This window comes from Bos indicus, chromosome 3 (genome assembly GCF_029378745.1).
Source record: "Bos indicus isolate NIAB-ARS_2022 breed Sahiwal x Tharparkar chromosome 3, NIAB-ARS_B.indTharparkar_mat_pri_1.0, whole genome shotgun sequence".
In the NCBI taxonomy this organism is placed as follows: Eukaryota; Metazoa; Chordata; class Mammalia; order Artiodactyla; family Bovidae; genus Bos; species Bos indicus.
The window spans coordinates 95,804,712-95,826,542 of record NC_091762.1 but is presented as its reverse complement, the minus strand read 5'-3'; the positions used below and the strand labels follow the sequence as shown (position 1 = coordinate 95,826,542).

The 21,831-nt window shown below is 37.2% G+C and overlaps 1 protein-coding gene across 3 annotated transcripts in view; it reads right to left on the bottom strand.

The window, feature by feature from the left end:
* FAF1 (Fas associated factor 1) overlaps positions 1–21,831 on the bottom strand; it is a 497,713-nt gene that overhangs the window by 277,978 nt on the left and 197,904 nt on the right. The gene's annotated exons all lie outside the window — the stretch shown is intronic.

The following is a 21,831-nucleotide window of genomic DNA, read 5'->3' as shown; positions in this document are numbered from 1 at the left end:
GAGTCAGACACAACTGAGTGACTAACACTTTCACTTTTATTTCATTATGATATTTGCTTTATCGCGGTGGTCTGGAATTGACTTTAAAATATTTCTGGGGTGTGTGCCTGTATAAGGAAAAACACAGTATATGTAGAATTTTGTACTCTTTGTAGTTTCAGGCCCACCATGGATGGCAGGACTACTATAGATAGTATTTCCCTTATGATTATACAGTGGAAGTGAGAAATAGATTTAAGGGCCTAGATCTGATAGATAGAGTGCCTGATGAACTATGGAATGAGGTTAGTGACATTGTACAGGAGACAGGGATCAAGACCATCCCCATGGAAAAGAAATGCAAAAAAGCAAAATGGCTGTCTGGGGAGGCCTTATAAATAGCTGTGAAAAGAAGAGAAGCGAAAAGCAAAGGAGAAAAGGAAAGATATAAGCATCTGAATGCAGAGTTCCAAAGAATAGCAAAAAGAGATAAGAAAGCCTTCTTCAGTGATCAATGCAAAGAAATAGAGGAAAACAACAGAATGGGAAAGACTAGAGATCTCTTCAAGAAAATCAGAGATACCAAGGGAACATTTCATGCAAAGATGGGCTCGATAAAGGACAGAAATGGTATGGACCTAACAGAAGCAGAAGATATTAAGAAGAGATGGCAAGAATACACAGAACAACTGTACAAAAAAGATCTTCATGACCAAGATAATCACAATGGTGTGATCACTCACCTACAGCCAGACATCCCGGAATGTGAAGTCAAGTGGGCCTTAGAAAGCATCACTACGAACAAAGCTACTGGAGGTGATGGAATTCCAGTTGAGCTCTTTCAAATCCTGAAAGATGATGCTGTGAAAGTGCTGCACTCAATATGACAGCAAACTTGGAAAACTCAGCAGTGGCCACAGGACTGGAAAAGGTCAGTTTTCATTCCAATCCCAAAGAAAGGCAATGCCAAAGAATGCTCAAACTACAGCACAATTGCACTCATCTCACATGCTAGTAAAGTAATGCTCAAAATTCTCCAAGCCAGGCTTCAGCAATACGTGAACCGTGAACTTCCTGATGTTCAAGCTGGTTTTAGGAAAGGCAGCGGAACCAGAGATCAAATTGCCAACATCCGCTGGATCATCGAAAAAGCAAGAGAGTTTCAGAAAAACATCTATTTCTGCTTTATTGACTATGCCAAAGCCTCTGACTGTGTGGATCACAATAAACTGTGGGAAATTCTGAAAAAGATGGGAATACCAGACCACCTGACCTGCCTCGTGAGAAATCTGTATGCAAGTCAGAAAGCAACAGTTAGAACTGGACATGGAACAACAGACTGGTTCCAAATAGGAAAAGGAGTACGTCAAGGCTGTATATTGTCACCCTGCTTATTTAACTTCTATGCAGAGTACATCATGAGAAATGCTGGACTCGAAGAAGCACAAGCTGGAATCAAGATTGCTGGGAGAAATATCAATAACCTCAGATATGCAGAAGTGAAGAGGAACTAAAAAGCTTCTTGATGAAAGTGAAAGAGGAGAGTGAAAAAGTTGGCTTAAAGCTCAATATTCAGAAAACTAAGATCATGGCATCCGGTCCCATCACTTCACGGGAAGTAGATGGGGAAACAGTGGAAACAGTGTCAGACTTTATTTTTCTGGGCTCCAAAATCACTGCAGATGGTGACTGCAGCCATGAAGTTAAAAGACGCTTACTCCTTGGAAGGAAAGTTATGACCAACCTAGATAGCATATTCAAAAGCAGAGACATTACTTTGCCAACAAAAGTCTGTCTAGTTAAGGCTATGGTTTTTCCAGTGGTCATGTATGGATGTGAGAGTTGGACTGTGAAGAAGGCTGAGTGCCGAAGAATTGATGCTTTTGAACTGTGGTGTTGGAGAAGACTCTTGAGAGTCCCTTGGACTGCAAGGAGATCCAACCAGTCCCTTCTGAAGGAGATCTGCCCTGGGATTTCTTTGGAAGGAATGATGCTAAAGCTGAAACTCCAGTACTTTGGCCACCTCATGTGAAGAGTTGACTCATTGGAAAAGACTGATGCTGGGAGGGATTGGGGGCAGGAGGAGAAGGGGACGACAGAGGATGAGATGGCTGGATGGCATCACTGACTCGATGGACGTGAGTCTGAGTGAACTCCGGGAGTTGGTGATGGACAGGGAGGCTTCGTGTCCTGGCGTGCTGCGATCCATGGGGTCGCAAAGAGTTGGACACAACTGAGCAACTAAACTGAGGCCCCCCCTCCAAAAAAAATTACCTAGGGAACCAGAGAAAGAGAAGAAAGGCCAAGATGGAGCCCTGTGGCATTCCAATAATTTGAAATCAAACAGGGAGAAATAAATGAAAAGGAGATTGATAAATGGCCAATGAGATAACAGAAAAACCAAGGTAGCCAAAAGACATAACCGTTTCAATTAGGAGGGCATAAGCAATTATGTCAAACGATACTTGAGTTTTACATGCACTAAGGCCAGAAAAAGTGATCATGCTCAGGAAATTGCGGAAAGCTCAGTGTAACCACCATAAAGGGTATATGAGAGGACTATGGTGAGGCGCAAATAGTAGGCTAGGTCAATGCTGGAATGCATAGCCATTCTCTTCTCCAGGGGATCTTCCCAAGCCAGGGATTGAACCCAGGTCTCCCACATTGCAGGATTCTTTATCCTCTGAGCCACCAGGGAAGCCCCTCAATATACATACATATGTCAAATGAATCTGGAGCCGGAAGTGGCAAGACTGGAAAGCCTACTTGGGGTTTCAAGGTCTTGCATGGGTAAACCTATTTCACAAGTATTCTCTAGAATTCAGCTTTTGCTCTAGAGCTTGGCTGACTTCCCCTCACATCAAAAACTTTACCCCAAACTCACTTTGATCTCGATTCATATTGTTTTCATCCTTCTTTATATCCCTCTCCTCCCAAATACTGCACATGTGAGTAGGTGAGTGAGTCGCTCAGTCATGTCCGACTCTTTGCAACCCCATGGACTGTAGCCTACCAGGCTCCTCCATCCATGGGATTTTCCAGGCAAGAGTACTGGAGTGGGTTGCCATTTCCTTTTCCAGGAGATCTTCCCGACCGAGGGATTGAACCCAGGTCTCCCACATTGTAGGTAGACGCTTTAATATACTACACATATACCTTATTTAATACTTATTTATTATGTGTTTTGTAAGGTTTGCTTTGTTTCATGTGTGGAAGGCCTGAATTCAAGACTGCAACCCTTTTGAGGGTAAGTATTTTATCATTCATCTGTATTTCCCTTGGCATTAGCATCTAAAAAGTGATTCAATGAAATCCTGTAAATATTTAAGAAATAATTCTGCATATAGTTTAAAAACCATATTTGATTCTATGTTCTTTGTACACCAGCATTCTATCTCCCAAATAGCTAGGCTGCTTTGAGGATGTAACAATGAATAAGACCCCTGACTGCTAGGAGTTCACAACTCCTCCAGTCTTTCTATAATTATTTGATTCTTATTTGTAATAATATAGGAATCAAAGACATAATCACTGACCTCAAGACAGACTAGTCTGAGTTACAACGTGAGGATTTTGGAAAAGCGAACAAGTACTTTGAAGTACTATGAAGAAGAATAGATGGCAATTTTATCAAGTAGATAATGGAGGTGATTTCAGACACAGACTAGTTTGAGCAGAGATAGCGACTGGAGAATACAGGTAAGGGTGTAGAAAGCAATGAGGAAGAAGTGTAAGAGGATGTAAAGAAGGGTTTCTGAACGAGGAAACTTGAAAAACATTAAAGACCAACATTATGGGAGCTTCAAACGCTAGGCTAAGGAATTCAAAATTCCAGAATTCTTGATTATTATATACACAGGTCCTCTTATCTTTACATATGAATCTACACAAATGCTTAATACCCTTAGTGCTTGCCTTTATGCAACTCCTTAGATATGTTTCTTGATCTTGATTTGCAAACTTGTGCAATAACTTTGGAAAAAGGTTTGCCAGGATGAGCACTGACTGCCAGAATAGATTAGAAGAACACCAATTTAGTCTAGTGCTACAATTTTCTAGTAGCCCTGGGGAAGGGTAAGTTTGGCAAGAAAAAATATTTATGGCTTCAAACTGTTTGGGAGTCAGAGACAGATTTGAATACCTGGTTCATTACCTGCTAGTTGCTGAGAGTTGTCCCCCACCCCAACAATAACACATTCTTTGAATACTATTATTATGCCACCATATACAAGGCCTGTAGTTGAGACACTTAACTACTCTATAAATTTTCAGTTTCCTCTTCAGAAAAAAGAAAAATAACTTTTACTTGATAAAACTATGAATATTAAATTTTAGAAAGCCAAGTCGGAATTTTTATTACATATAAGATTTATGGTGACCTATTATTAAAAACTAGAATACTTTTGAGAGGTACCCACAATTTAAAATCTTACAATGACAGTGAAACATTGACTCAAGGATCTTTGGTGCTTTTGAGGCAGCTATTTTTCATGTTTTAGTTCTATTTTTCTGTAGTAATTCATAGATGGTAAAACTTTTTTATAAATTTTTATTTTATATTGGAGTAGTTGATCAGCAATGTTGTGTTAGTTTCAGGTATACAGCAAAGTGATTCTGTTATATATGCATCTTCTTTTCCAAATTTTCCCATTTACATTGTAACAGAATATTGAGTAGAATTCCCTGTGCCATACAAGCTATTTTTTTAAATATAGCAGTATGTACATGTCATCGCTTTCCTGGTGGCTCAGTGGTAAAGAACCCGCCTGCAACGCAAGAGGCGCAGGTTCAATCCTTGGGTCAGGAAGAGCTCCTCAAGGGCATGGCAACTCGCTCCAGTATTCTTGCTTGGGAAATCCCATTGAGAGAGGGGCCTGGTGGGCTACAGTCCATGGGGTTACAAAAAAGTTGGATATGACTTAGCAACTAAACAAGAACACATGTCAATTCTAAACTCCCAGTCTTTCCCTCCCCTCCCAGGGAATATTGGAATGGTAGCCTATCCCTTCTTCAGGGATCTTCCCAAACCAGGAATGGAAACAGGGTCTCCCATATTGCAGACAGATACTTTACCAGCTGAGCTACCCATATGATAATCTCCAGGTAAAACCATGTTTGATGCATGAAATATAAGTGTATATTATGCCTAACATTATACAAGCTTATAGGTTCTTTTTAGCACAGATCTTGTTTAGTATTTATACACACATTCATGTTCCCTGTGAAAACATTTTTTTTTATTATTTCCAACCTGAAGAAGAGAATGGCAACTCACTCCAGTATTCTTGCTGGAAGAATTCCATGGACTTAGGAATTCCATGGACTGTTGGGCTACAGTCCATGGGGTCGCCAGGGGTCAGACACGACTGAGTGACTAACATGTTCACTTTTCATGCTAGGATAGTTAGCCACAGTTAATCCACCTTCAAGCAGTCTTCTTTCACCTTCAAAATGCAAAGTCATCCATGCTACTTCAACTTTGACCTTCAGAATAGCTCTAAGGGTAACTGCCAACCAAAGTAGGTGGATGAGAAATAACACAAAACAGTTTTTTGTTTCCCTTAATGGCATGTTTTCTCTTCAATGAGAGGGAGAAGGAAAGTGTTAGCAAATGTAGAAAATTATCAGAAGCAGTTGAATTTTATCTCAATGCAAGAAGTGGTTTTAAATAGAAATCTATTCTCTCCTCACTGGTTTTTAATGTATTATTCTCCATTGTGCTTTTCCTTTCAGTTTTAATAGCTGTATTTACCAACAAGGAGATGGTTGTTTCTACAAACAGACAACAGTTATTAAAACTTACCATTACTCTACCCTCAAACACAAACTGAAATTAACATTTAAAATGTAATAAATATCATATACAGTCCCCAAGCTTCAAGCTGGTGGGTATTTGCAAAGACTACAACATAATGAATGTTAATACTTTAAAGCAGTTAGTGGCAAAGTGCACATTTACCATCTCATAATTTTCCAGCCAGTTTCTTAATATTCAAGTTGGGGGAAAGGACAGAAGGAGGGAGGTACATTCTAAGAGAGGGAACTATAAAAAGACAGACAGACAGGTGAATAAATAGATATCCACCTCCTTAAATTTTTCAGTATGATAACTAAGCATTAGTATCTAAACCAATAAAATTCTAGAAGTAGTTTCAATAGAACATCCCTTCTCTACTTTCATTTTTGTCCACAAGTCTTGCCCTTCCAGTGCTCTTTCATTAGCAGAATGTCCATCTCTACCTGGGGGGAAATCCCATTCCAATTTAATTATGAGCATTTATCAGGAACAGTGAAGTCGTCTGTAAAATATCTGCCTTCTAGTGAATAACAAGTTTATTTTAATTCACTGACTTAGTTTAAAACATTGTATATTCCTTTCTAGTTTTTTTCTTTTTTTGTGGGGGGTGGGGGGGCTGGGGTTGATGGTAAGGAGAAAATAGCATTCAGCAAATCTTAACACAGGCCCCAATAAATAAATCTGAAGTTACAGACATTTTTATACCTGTGAACATAACAAGTCATAAATTACTGGCTTCCATATGTCAAGTATGGATAAAACAACATTAAGAAAATATATATAACAGCCTTTACTGTCTTGACTTTATTTCACATTGAGAGGGTACTTTAATGATTCACTAATACAGAAAGCATATGGATATTCTAATATATATGCCACAGTGATTTGTCAAGGTTAACTTATGGTTGAATTATGGTAGCAAAACAATCATTTGATTATCATGTCACTATATACCTGTCATTAATTCCTGATTAAGAAGAGGAATGGCTTCTTTCTGACAAAGAGCAGCAGGCCCATAGGGTGGAACAGTAGAAGGCAGGGTGTTTTGCATCAAGGATATTAACAGTAATTTTAAAGATTTCCTCTCCAGAAATTCCTTGAATCAAGAATTTCCTCTTAAATCTTCAGTGGACAGAAGATTTGGTCAGGCTAAACCACAGCCTTTCTATTATTAATAAAACAAAAACAGTTCTGTGAGAAGCACTCATTGTTATAAAGTATAAATCCATCAAGATTAAACAACTAGACTAGGAAGAACAACACATTTAGACTTGGGACTCAAGGCTGTTACAGAATGAATGTTTGTGTATCCCCTCAAATTCACATTCTGAATACCTAACACCCAACGTGATGATATTTGGAGGCAGGGTCTTTGGAAGATGATTACATTTATATGAAATTATGAGGATGAGACTCCTAAAATGAGATTACTGTTCTTATAAGAAGAAGAGAGATACAGAATGCTCGGGGCTGGTGCACTGGGATAACCCAGAGGGATGGGATAAGGAGGGAGATGGGAGGGGGGTTCAGGATGAGGAACACATGTACACCCGTGGTGGATTCATGTCAATGTATGGCAAAACCAATACAATATTGTAAAGAAATTAGCCTCCAATTAAAATAATTTTTTTTAAAAAAGGAGAGAGAACAGAGCTTGTGCTCTCCCTCTGTCAAGTGAGGACACTGTGAGAAAGTAGCCATCTGCAAGTCAAGAAGCAAGCTCTCACCATGAACCAAGTCTGTCAGCATCGTGGACTTTCTAGCTTCAAGAACTGTGAGAAAGAAATGTCTGTTGATTAAGTCACCCTGTCTACGGTATTTTCTATAGCAGCCTAAGTGACTGACATGAGTTTTTAGGGGTTCTGTATTCATAGCACTCAAGTAAACAGACACCATCAATTCAGCACAGGCTGTTTGTTAAATACCTGTATTCACACATCCAAATTAATATCCCACTCATTTAAACCCACTGTAGCAAACAATAAGCATTTGTCAAATCTCATGTAACTGGGGGGCACTTAAGAATTATGCATTTATTGTATGTAAATTATATCTCCATAAAAAATTATAAGCCATAAAACGTACTTCAACAATCGGATGACTACTATTTGTGCAATCAAATGAGTCCTGTATTTCTAACCTCAAAAACACACTTTTAATCAACGTAAATGGAAACTATAGATTTTTTCCTCCAATGCTACTTTATAAGAGTATGTGACCACTGACATATACTGGTTGTTGTCCATGAAATTAAGCTCCTCAAATCAATGCTGTATAGGTAGTTCAGATGTGTAAAATATTAACATCAATAAAGATATAGAAAATCTTCTGTTTCATTTCTGCTTGTATGTGTATGCTATTTCTTTTTTTGCACTGGATATTTTAAACAAATATCAATGAAAAATAGGTTTAGAAGGTTCATTTCCATTAACTTTATTTTTTAAATATGATCTAATACTGAAGCCAAAAAATCAATTTTTTCAAATTACTGATTTTCTTTTAAAAATAAAATAATCTTAGAATGTGTTACTGAATTTTTCATTAATATTTTACAATTTATATTTTTCTAAAAAGCTCTACAAAATTTTCTCTCCTTTGTCTCTTTGGGAATATTTTATGAGGTACAATGATCTTTTTATCCTTTCAGATATAGCAAGCTTTTAAATTAAAAAGCATGACACATGGCAATTTAAATTTCCATTCTAAACTTACAGAGTCTTATGAGCTCTTGTCAACAAAAGACCAAATTTACTATAATTATGGATTATTTACACTAAAACAAAATAAGAAATCAATATGTAAATGTAATGTTTGTTGTAGCTAATGCAGCCAGCAATGACAGATTAGGTTCAAATAGCAATCAGTTTGAAAATCTGGCACATATGTAAATGAGCTAGGGACTTGATGTTTACCTTTGACTGTATTTCATTCAGGATTTTTAAATTGTCTCAGGAACAGCACAAAAATAAAATGTTAATCTTTCTACTACAAATACAACTTGAGCCCTCATCATAACTGAAATTAGGTTTTGTTCCTGTCCGGCTAAACTAACATGTGATATTAATAATTCTGAGCTGCAGATTACATCATTCTTAATTAACACTCTGCTACAGTTGTTAACATCCTCCAAGACACCATGTTATCATCACCACAAGTTCTGTAACAATCTTAAAACCACGTTTAACAAAGGTTGGCCTCTTACTCTGCCGATACTTTTAATTGCTTTCTTTGCTGGCAATTAAATATGTCTAGATAAACAAACATTTGGTTTCACATAATTCTTAATACCATTTTTCAGGAAGATTTCAAGGTTCAGGTGTCCTTATGTCTATAATTACTGTTTATCAATATAGAGATATATTGGATTCATGAAAATGTACTAACTAAAGTATATAAGATTAATCAAAATGTGGTAATTAGCGGTGATAGTGATATATTGTGATCTACCAAGTAGTTCATAGCAAAACTGTCAAAACATAATTCTATCCATCTAGACAAACCATGAACAAAGAAAAAAAAACTTACAGATACATCGATTTTTGTTTCATGAATTAGTGACCAAGTTTCCAACTTTCCATTAAATCAACCACAGAGAATACCTGTAGTTCTTTTTCAAAGTGTGATTTTAACAAGCTAATCTCAGTAGTCACTGACCTATCAATAGGCAGTTAACTATATAAACAGGTTTGGTACATCAATCCAATTAGAAGTGTTGTGATCTCCATCAATGCTGTAATTGGGGACAAGTTTCTTTTATCCAGAATGCATAACTTTAGGGAAATGTCGTCTTCTTAAAATAAGCCACTTTTCAGTACCCTTTATTAAGACACATTTACTAATCTAATGCTTCTAATATCACTTTTACAAAATGTAATAAAAATGCTCACGAGAATTGAAGTTAAACACTAACCACAATAATGTACTTGAAACACTGATTATACTATACTAAGAAATGATGAGTTGCTTTAAGAATGATATACATCAAATTGTTATCAAATATTGTACTGCTTACAGCACCAGTAAAACATTTTCACAGATGAATATCATTTGTGAACAAAAAAGTTGTTTTGTAAAGCATTTTGGAAGGAAAAATTAATCCATCCATCCAGAACCTTTACTTGCATATGTAAAGTTACATCTTTCTGTACCTCAGTTCTCCAGTCATAAAATGGGACTAGATTAGATGACTGCTTTAAATCCTTCCAAAGATGATACCCTAGAGTTGTCACCTTATTCTAAGTCAGAGATCTCATAACTGTGACTACTGCATTAAAGGAGAACACCAAAAATTGAAATAGCAGGACATAGACAAAAAGAGTGAAAAATATTACAAGGATTAACATTGGTGCAGAGATTGTGAGGTGGTGGGGAAACAGTAGTAGGATGAGAGCTATCTGAAAGCATCCTTAGAATGTTCTTGTAATAAGTGGACCCCAAGTAGTTCTGTGAGACTTCTCAGTAATCTTTTTAGTGGTGATAATGAGGATGAATGAGTATCTTGAATAGCCTCAGAACAGGGTAGGAGAGATGGGGGAAAAAAACAAAAAGAAAAAAGTAAACTGTCTGTGTAAGTATCAATATACATATCACCCAGAGGTGTCACCTCTTAGCTAAGACCAAGGCTAGGAACATAGCTGCATACTTATTACCACAGCTAGTTATAAGAAGTAGGGGCAGAAGAGGAATACTTCCATTTCCCCCTTTTTTATACTACGTTTAATGGATATAGGAAGAGCATATCCAAAGCACATTAGAAGAGACCTCAGGGATCATGAGAACAATGTTTCATTTGCTTTCCTTCAAACTTCTGCCTCTGCTCACAGGTAAGTACTGTTTCTGCCCATGCTGCTTCTCTTCAGGAAGGAAGGCTTCTAATAAGAACACTTGTGGCATTTTTTCCAGATTCTAAACTTTCTTCTTCCAGAAAAAGAGAAAAGACTATTACAATTATTCACAAAGTCACCGTGTACTAGGTTAGGTTTCACAGAAGGTGAGGATGAAGACGAGCAGCTTTGACCCCCATTTCCTATGCCCTAGCAATGGCACCCCACTCCAGTACTCTTGCCTGGAAAATCCCGTGGATGGAGGAGCCTAGTAGGCTGCAGTCCATGGGGTCTCGAAGAGTCAGACACGACTGAGCGACTTCACTTTCACTTTTCACTTTCATGCACTGGAGAAGGAAATGGCAACCCACTCCAATGTTCTTGCCTGGAGAATCCCAGGGACAGGGGAGCCTGGTGGGCTGCCGTCTATGGGGTCACACAGAGTCGGACACGACTGAAGTGACTTAGCAGTAGCAGTGCACTAAATTGGGGCTTCCCTGGTGGCTCAGATGGTAAAGCGTCTGCCTGCAGTGCAGGAGACCCGGGTTTGATCCCTGGGTTGGGAAGATCCCCTGGAGAAGGAAATGGCAATCCACTCCAGCACTCTTGCCTGGAAAATCCCATGGACAGAGAAGCCTGATAAACTACAGCCCAGGGGGTCGCAAAGAGTTGGACACGACTGAGCGACTTCACTTTCTTTCACTTTCAGTGCACTAAATTACATTCCACTTTTTATCCCCTGTGGTATATAGTCCTGAACAAGGTTTGCCATGAGCTCTCTAAGCTACGTTTCCTGCTGTGACCAGGTTGGTGAGGCAGGCCGACTGCATCAGTCCTTAAGGCTCTGAAAACCCAGTCATAACTCTTTCTGTAGGTCACTTGAGCATGTGAAAAAGTAAAAGGGTTAGTTGCTCATTTGTGTCTGACTCTTTGTGACTCCAAGAACTACAGCGTGACCGGCTCCTCTGTCCATGGAATTCTCCAGGTAAGAATATTGGAATGGGTAGCCATTCCCTTCTTCAGGGGATCTTCCCAACCCAGGGATCGAATCTGGGTCTCCTGCATTGCAGGCAGATTCTTTACCATCTGAGCCACCAGAAACGTGGTTCCTAAGATTTAGGTCTGGAGTGAAAGATAAAAGACCTCACGAAGAACTCAAGTCAAAGCCACATGATCTACTTGGTGCTTGTCTGGTTACTAAAGCAGTTTCTTTTTCCCAATCATGGAGCCTCTTTATTTTCTGGTAGCATCTAAGGCCCAGAGCAGAAGAGTGACCTGCCGTATCAAACATTGATTCTGTGGGAGAGCTGGGGCTAGAACTCAGACGGGGCTGCGACTCAGATATCTTGACTCACTACTACTCAATTTCCTTCCAAAGTATCCACTGGAAAATATAATACCGTACTCTAGATTAATTCAAGGCTATTGTTATCTGATTTCCCATGAATGGCTTTCCAAGAAGGCCAAAGAAAGGCCATGTATGTTAATACCAGTAGTTTACTTAACTATCACAAGAGCCTCAATTAGTACCCTGAATTTACTCAAGCTTGCACAAATAGCAGCTAAGTCAAGGCCAGAATAGGCCACACAAGAGGACCATATGCTAGACTGTATGACCAGAGTTCAACAACACCCTCACAGAACCCATCGAAGTTTTAATGGGAACCATCCTCCCAGTATAAAAAGGTTAAAGTTCAACAGCAAGACTCAATTACTACTTGTAAAAAGGGACAACTATATATAAGGGATACTTTATTTTCTATCATCCTGCCACAAAAAATTGAGACAATCTATGTAATTATAATGGAGCTGGACATTTTTATTACTTATTAGGATAAGACTAAAGCAAGCTGAAAAGACTATACTCTATTACCAAGGCACCTATGCAGCCACTAGTTATTGCCACTAGTTATTTCCCTTGCTTAGAATACTATTCATTCTGCTCTTCACTTTAATAGTGTTTAATCATTCATGTCTCAGCTGAAATAGTAGATCTTCTGAGAGGCCTTTCCTCACCATACAACTTACAGGAGTCGCCAGTTACTTCTTACCATGTCATTCTATTTCAGTTTTCTGCAAAGCACTATTATCATCTGATGCCTCTTCTTGTTTGATTCATAGTTTGGTGCCTGTCCTTGTACCCTACCCCCACACCTACACATATTATATTGTAAACTCCATGAAAGCAGGTACCTTGCCATCTGATTTCTCATTGTATCTCTAACACCTAGAACAAGGAACTAACACACTGTAAGATCTGGTAAATGAATGAATAATTGACATCCTATAAGAATAAAATGAGATGGACTCTCCATATATCTGAAAAACAAAATTAGCAAAACAGCCAATGGAGAGACTATATGTGTATGGATGAAAACTAAATCCCTCAATTTGTCATGAAACTTTTCATATTCATTAACAACAAATGTTTATTAAGGGCTTCTATATAGACGGCCATAGATGAGCTGAGGGAGATGCTCAGAAAGAATGCTCTTGTTTTCACAGCTTGGGATCTGGCTGGAGAGAAAGGACAGCCATTTATGAAATAATACTGGAGAAACTAAGATTCACAGAAGAAAGGTGCTGCCGGAGGCCACAAAACCACTGGGACAGACATAGGATAAACAGTGTCTGACTATAAAGTCAGAGCTTCTTCCATTATCCCATACTTCAGTGGGAAAAAAAAAATTCAAAAGGAACACTGGAAAAAAATGCTAAACTCAGACCAAGGCAAGACTGCCTAGTTTATTACACTTATGGAACACTTGTAAGATCTTCAGCTCCCCAAATATCTTATATCTGTACTGCATGATGCTTGATATTCCACACTAGAACTTTACTCGTTAGCTTTGGTCTCTCTTAGGAGGCAAACATTCTCAGGGATATATTACTTCACAATATTCATTCCATTACTATTTCTAAGTACTTACAATGCTTCAGGCACTCTTTCAGCTGCTGAGGATATAAAAGTAAACAAAAAAGGTCCATAATTTCTTGTAGCTTTATATTATGATAAGGAATACAGACAAGTAAGAATATATTACTAATATAATGCATTTTGTAATAATGTAAGAAAAGGGAAAGACTGTAGCAGAGGGACTCTTTTAGCCAGGGGAGTTAAGAAAAATCTATCTGAGAATGTAACATTTGAGTAGAGGACTGAATAAAGTAAAGGAGTGAGTCAAGTGGATGACTGATGGAAGAATATTCCAGGGAGGGGAACAGCATAGTGCAAGTGTCCTGAAGTTGATGAAGCACCCTTAGAATGTTTAAAGAAGAACAGGGAGGCCAGTGTGGCTGCCAAGATACAAGCCAGAGATGAGAATGATAAAAGATGAAGTTAAAAAAGTCAGGGACAAGATTATATAAGTCCTTAATATACTTTGGTAAGAAACCTGAATTTTTGTCTAAGAGTAACGGAAAGCTAACGGAGGGATGTGAGCAGGGGAAAGACACAATCAAGCTATGGTTTTGATTCATGTGTATCTTAGACCATTTAAATACGGGGAGAGCTGCCATTTGCAGGTAGTGGAATAAGGACAGGGGAAAGAAGAGGTCATTAAATGGTAAGACTGAGAAAGCAAAGGAAAATTTACCTACTCATTTTTATTATCTATGATTATAAGTAAGAAATACACACAATTTTTTCTTACATTATTTTTTCCAGTTTTGATAAGATTACACAAACATTATAAAATAAGATAGGTAGCAGTCCCACTGGGAAGTTTGTGGTAAGATTTCTTTATGGAAATCCTCTGGGCTAGGGGAAGAATATAGCATGCAAAATCTTATACTTTAAGTTCAATTTCTGTAATAGTTATATTACTTTTTCAGGTTATCTAAGTCTTATATTCATTTTAGTACCTGATAGTTTATAGAAAATTCTCTATTTCAACCAAACTTCAGATTTTACTGCCACAAAGATAAGTTTATTTTATTACTATTCATGTATACTTTCACTTTAGAACAATTTATTAATTTCTTATGTTTAGCATTAACTTTAATAATTATTATACCAATCAAAACCTTTCCTCTGAATCTGTAGTTAAGTCCTCTTTTTCAACCTAATATTTTTGTGCTTTTTCTCATCCTTTCTTGGCTAGATTTCTCAAGCAGTTATTATTTGTTGATTACTTATATCATTAATTGTATGCGTGCTCACTCATATTTGACTCTCTGTGATCCCATGGACCATAGCTCGCCAGGTTCCTCTGTCCATGGAATTTTCCAGGCAAGAATACTGGAGTGTGTTGCCAATTTCTACTCCACTACCATTAATTACTGCTTTTAAATGTTTCTTTCCATCTATTTTCTTCAGACTTACTCTACTGCTATTTCTGTAACTTCTTAAGTAGAACATAAAATGCACTTATTTTCTCTCTCTATTGTCTTCTAATTAGTGGACTTAATATTACAAATTTCCCTCTAAGTATCACTTTTGCTGTATTCAAAGTTTCAATATATAGCACTCTTATTTGTTCAGTTCAGTTCAGTTGCTCAGTTGTGTCCGACTCTTTGCAACCCCATGAACTGCAGCACGCCAGGCCTCCCTGTCCATCACTAACTCCTGGAATTCACCCAAACTCATGTTCATTGAGTCAGTGATGCCATCCAACCATCTTATCCTCTGTCATCCCCTTCTCCTCCCGCCCTCAATCTTTCCCAGAATCAGCGTCTTCTCAAATGAGTCAGCTCTTTGCATCAGGTGGCCAAAGTAATTGCACTCATCTCACACGCTAGTAAAGTAATGCTCAAAATTCTCCAAGCTAGGCTTCAGCAATACATGAACCATGAATTTCCAGATGTTCAAGTTGGTTTTAGAAAAGGCAGAGGAACCAGAGATCAAATTGCCAACATTCGCTGGATCATCAAAAAAGCAAGAGAGTTCCAGAAAAACATCTATTTCTGCTTTATTGACTATGCCAAAGCTTTTGACTGTGTGGATCACAATAAACTGTGGAAAATTCTGAAAGAGATGGGAATACCAGACCACCTTACCTGCCTCTTGAGAAACCTGTATACTGTTCAGGAAACAACAGTTAGAACTGGACATGGAACAACAGACTGGTTCCAAATAGGGAAAGGAGTACGTCAAGGCTGTACATTGTCACCCTGCTTATTTAACTTATATGCAGAGTATATCATGAGAAAAGCTGGGCTGGAAGAAGCACAAGCTTCTTCCCAAGAATCAAGATTGCCGGGAGAAATATCAGGAACTTCAGATATGCAAATGACACCACCCTTATGGCAGAAAGTGAAGAACTAAAGAGCCTCTTGATGAAAGTGAAAGAGGAGAGTGGAAAAGTTGCCTTAAAGCTCAACATTGAGAAAACTAAGATCATGGCATCCGGTCTCAACACTTCACGGCAAACAGGTGGGGAAACAGTGGCCGACTTTATTTTTGGGGGCTCCAAAATCACTGCAGATGGTGATTGCAACCATGAAAATAAAAGACACTCCTTGGAAGAAAAGTTATGCTCAATCTAGACAGCATATTAAAAAGCAGAGACATTCATTACTTTGTCAACAAAGGCCTATCTAGTCAAAGCTATGGCTTTTCCAGCATGTGAGAGTTGGACTATAAAGAAAGCTGAGCACTGAAAATTGATGTGTTTGAACTGTGGTGTTGGAGAAGACTCTTGAGAGTCCCTTGGACTGCAAGGAGATCCAACCAGTCCATCCTAAAGGAGATCAGTCCTTGGGTGTTCACTGGAAGGACTGATGTGAATGGGAAACACTAGAGATTTCTTCAAGAAAATCAGAGATACCAAGGGAACATTTCATGCAAAGATGGGCTTGATAAAGGACAGAAATGGTATGCACCTAACAGAAGCAGAAGATATTAAGAAGAGGTGGCAGGAATACACAGAAGAACTCTACAAAAAAGATCTTCACATCCCAGATAATCACGATGGTGTGATCACTCACCTAGAGCCAGACATCCTAGAATGTGAAGTCAAGTGGGCCTTAAGGAAGCATCACTATGAACAAAGCTAGTGGAGATGATGGAACTCCAGTTGAGCTATTTCAAATCCTAAAAGATCATGCTATCAAAATGCTACACTCAACGTCAGCAAATTTGGAAGTCAGCAGTGGCCACAGGACTGGAAAAGGTCAGTTTTCATCCCAATCCCAAAGAAAGGCAATGCCAAAGAATGCTCAAACTCTTATTTGTGCTCACTTCTAAATTACTAGTGGTTGTTATTATGATTTCACTTTTACCTGTAAATTATCTGTAGTATCCAAATGTATGGAGGACCTCAGAGATACCTTTTTATTACTACTTCACCTTTAATTTTACTGCAAAATGGCCAAAGAATGGATCAGCATGACAGTGATTCTTTGGTAGTGATTCTTAATCATCCTACTTGGAATACATTGCAGTATTTTGTACCATTACCACTGTATATTTGAGACAAAAAATACAGGTAGTAGTACAGATTTCTCAGGATTGTCTCAATCTAGAGACATATGACTGGATTACAAATGGGAAAGACATGCCAGTGAAAGCTCAACTGGCAACTAGGAAACGGGTGTTTATAGAGGTTTGTCATTTATACATATTTGGAAAACAAAGCACTGAGAGGAGATGTCAGGGAAAATGTACAGTAAGAGGGGTTGCTGAAAGAACTCTAGAGGACACCAACTTTACAGCAGATGAAGAAAAGAGGCACTTACAGGATGAAACAACCTGAGTGGCAGATAGAACACCAGAACAGTGTTGGAAATTTTCTTTAAAGAGATTAATTTTTTAAAAAGTCACAATATGTCAATGACTAGGTTGTAAGTGCCTAGAGGACAGAGCATGTTTCCATCTACTAGTTAATCAATAAATATTTGATAGATTGACCCTCTCCTATGATATGAAACAGGTATAATTGACAGCTCCCCTCTTTTAATTTTATTGTGATTGACAGTACAATCTGAAGTTGTGCCATAGGTGTAACTGCATCACCTTTGAATTAATAAGTGAAATCTGATCTATTTTAAGAAGCTAAAAAACACTTTTCAATTGTTAAAAAGATTATGATTAAAGAGTTGCTCTTAAATTCTCAAAAAGCCTGAAATTCTACTTTCTGAAAAACAAAAACATAATTTACTTTAAAATAATTCTAAATATAAGGTTATAGACACTTACATGGTAATTCTGTTGCTCTTAGCTTTTTAAAAAATACTGTAAATACAAAATGAGATTCAATTACCAGGCACCCCCTAGTGGCAGAAAAATCAAGTTAAAAAAATTTTTCATAAGGCATGGTTTAATATATAGCTCTCACCAAACCTTGAGAATAAAACTATTTGTCAGTAAAGAATGTAAGAGCATGTTATTTTACGTCTATATTTTACTAGATGATGAATAGTGTACAGTAACTAAAAAGTTCATTCACACACTAAAATTTCATCAATACTCTTGAAAACTACAGTAACTAAAATGCATATAAATGAACTTCAAGGACTATATAATGACAAATTACAAGATTTTTTAAAAAATGTCATTACAGAAAACAGCTTCTGAAAAAGAAGTCATCTTTGGAATAAAGCTTTATATATTTCTGTCAAGAAACTGGAAGCTAGATGGAGAGTCAGATGAAGATATCAGTAGCAGAAGTTATTATTCACTGTTGACCTTAAACCAGCTGCAAAACTCTCTTTAAAACACCTCAAGTTCCTAATTTATAATACAGATATCAATATCAGCCTCTGTGTTCTTACAGAGGTGCTATAAAAATGAAGTGAGAGTTGAATGAAAAAGATTACTACTGGTATTTACTAGCATACATGTTTTAATAATTATGTTTTGCAATTTGTGTTTTTGCATATGAATGTACCTCTTCTGTTTAATGAATTTTTATAACCACCCTGACAACTAAAATCAATGCTTCCTATTTTATATAAGGAGAATCTAAGACCCTAGATAAACAGGGATTATAATCTAGGACTTTTCTCTCTAGATCTTACCTTTTTTGCATGGATAGATTATAATCACATTACTTTCCTGATTTGATCATAATAAACTTTGTTTAGGAATGACACCATAACATCAGTATTGTCCAGTTCATTGAAAGAAGACTGATACTCTAAAGAAAGAACATAACGTTTGCCACTGCACTGAAATTGGAACGGTGGAATCCAGCAGCAGGACCTCGTCATAGTTCTGCACTGCAATTAACAGGCAGTTTATTACCCAGTTTCCCTCAGTTTTTCCACATCCACTGACTCGTGTCAGAGAAATAAAAGAATAAAATCAATTTAATATCAAACCAACCACCTAAATCAAATATACCTTTTAAAAGAAATTCCAAATCTGAGGAGAAGGATGGGGTGGTATGTACATAAACTTTGCTATTTTCCTCTATCAGTTTCGAAGTTTTTCTATTTATTTACCAATTCTCAAATATAACAATCAGAATGATATTTTCTCCTTTTTAGATTATATACTGAGTTACAAATTATAAATAAGGTTTGTATGAATCCGCCAATTGTAAAAAAATTTTGCAAAAACAAATCAACTTGATTTATTATGTAGGTTAGTGCACAGCAATATTGTCTCCCATATTTGATAATATGATATGCTATATAACTCAATATTAAAATACTTTTGGGTTCCATTATACAGTTATGATATAAAAATTATTTTTGTTTGATAAAACACAAGTGAAAATCATAAGTTAAAAATAATTATTACCATTAGCTTTTAAAATTCTGTATGGATTTTGTTTTTAATTGTCTCTCATGAAATGAGAATTTAAGATATATTTTATAGATGAAAAAAGAAAAATAATCTCTAGCTTTATAGAAAGATATCTTGGATTAACATATCTAAAAGAAATACACTGTAACTTTTATGTGCATTATTAAACTTCTTCATCAGCAGGAGCCTCTATGCTCCTCTCACTAGCCAGATACACTGTGTTTTTTGTATCTTTTATTTGACTTTGAATTTTTATGTCTTTCTTATCATTCCAACATAGGAAAAAGCACCATTATAACTTGCTAAAAATCCATACAGCCAACTAAGGAATACTACTTTGAAAAGTGAAAGTGAAAGTCACTCAGTCCTGTCAGACTCTTTGTGACTCCATGGACTATACAGTCCATAGAATTCCCCAGGCCAGAATACTGGAGTGGGTTGCTTTTCCCTTCTCCAGAGGATCTTCCAAACCCAGGGGTTGATCCAAGTCTCCTTCATTGCAGGCAGATTCTTTACCAGCTGAGCCACAAGGGAAGCCCAAGAATACTGGAGTGGGTAGCCTATCCCTTCTCCAGCAGATCTTCCTGACCCAGGAATTGCACAGGGGTCTCCTGCATTGCAGGTGGATTCTTTACCAGCTAAGCTACCAGGGAAGACTAGTTTAGTATTATATAAAGTAGTCATTCTCCAATAAACACTGCATTTCAAGAAACACTGTAGGCCCCTGCCTGCCTAGGGACTGAGACACATGGCAATGAACATTTCCATTAGCCCAGGAAGACATTTTTCAAAAATCCATTTAATCATACTACTGGAAAGCAACAGATTACAACCAATGATGTCTCTTATCTACATTTAATTATATGGATTACATACTGGATGACATTCTTAACTAACCTAAAAATAATGTTGTACCTGAGTGGATACAGAACCCATATCTATAATCTCATCTGGCATCTAAATCAACATTACTATAAGCACAAGGACTGTAAGTACTGTTTCTCATAGTATGCAAATGAAAATTCCCATTAATATATGATCTGAACATAAGATACAGAGCAACCCAAGAAATCTTTAAATTCTTAACCTAAAACAAACCATTAACAAACTATCAGATACAATTATACAATTATATCAGATTTAACTTTCTTCAGTGATTTCTACTTTGGTAAAGTGAAATTTACTTTTCTTTTTGATACTATCTACCTGTGATGGTATGAGCTGTTAGAAATACACATTTGGTTTTCTTCCCCATACAGAGCTCCTAAAATCTTTGCAATTTTTTAATTAATAAGAGTGATACTAACAAGCTTCTATACTGGTTGCCAGGGGAACCAACCTCATGATTAGAGGGTTAGAACATTTAACCACCTCTCCCTCCTACCCTACTCTGTGAAGAAGAGAGGAGCTGGAAGTTAGGCTAATTACTAATAGCCAGTGATTCAATCAATCATGCCTATGTGGTGAATCTCCATAAAAATCCTAGTTGAAGAGCTCTGGAGAGCTTCCAGGTTGGTAAAAAAGAAAGCATCCACGTGCTGGCAGGTGGGCACACCTTAAACATTACAAGCACTCCTCTGCTCAAGACCCTTGCAGATCTCATTCTATATTCTCTTCATTTGGCTGTTCATTTAAAATATGTTTTACAATAAATTGGTAATAGTACATAGAGCATTTCTGAGTTCTGTGAGCCATTCTCTTGCAAATTATCAAACACAGAAGGGAGTGGTGGGAACCTCCTATTCACAGCCAGTTGGTCAGAAGCACAGGTGACAACCTATACCTGCAACTGGGTCTGATATGGGGCAGTGTTATGGAGCTGAGTCCTGAACTTGTGGGATCTACTGCTATCTCCAGGTAGGTAGTATCAGAATTTTGTTAAATTGAAGAATATCCAGCAGGTGTTGAAGACTTGGTGGGTAGTGGACACATTTGTTGGCCAGAACTGTTCCATGAGTAGTACAGTAAAGAAAACAGGATGTTTTTCCTTTCACTACACTAATAATAAAGATACTGGGGAAAAATTTGACAATATTTGAAGTTTAGAGACACCAAGTTGTATTAAATTAAAAAAAAAGAAAATGTGCAAAAAATTGTGAAAATCTAAGAATGTAAACACAGTTCCAGAAGGAAACTGTGCTCAGGAAAATTATGACTCTATCACTAGCTTAATGATTCACTTTAGATCCAGTTGCTTCATTAGGCAATAATAATACAATATATAATTAAATATTGAAATCATTTGATCATTCTATAAATATACTGAGTTTCACTGTAAATACTGAAAAAAGAATGACACTATCTATTCCAAAAAGAAAGAAAATCTTAAAAATTTTATATCAATGTATTTCAAGCTGTATTCTCCAGAGCACAAGAAATTTCCTCAAAGATATACTGCTTCAGCCATGGGAGAAACTAGAGTTCCAGTTGCTCATTCTCTTCCCTCCAACTCTCGTTCTTCCCTTCAAACAGAGAAGTACCATTTATGACTCTTCTATTATATAAATAAAGTTTTGCTAGCTTTTCTTTGTAAAAAGATT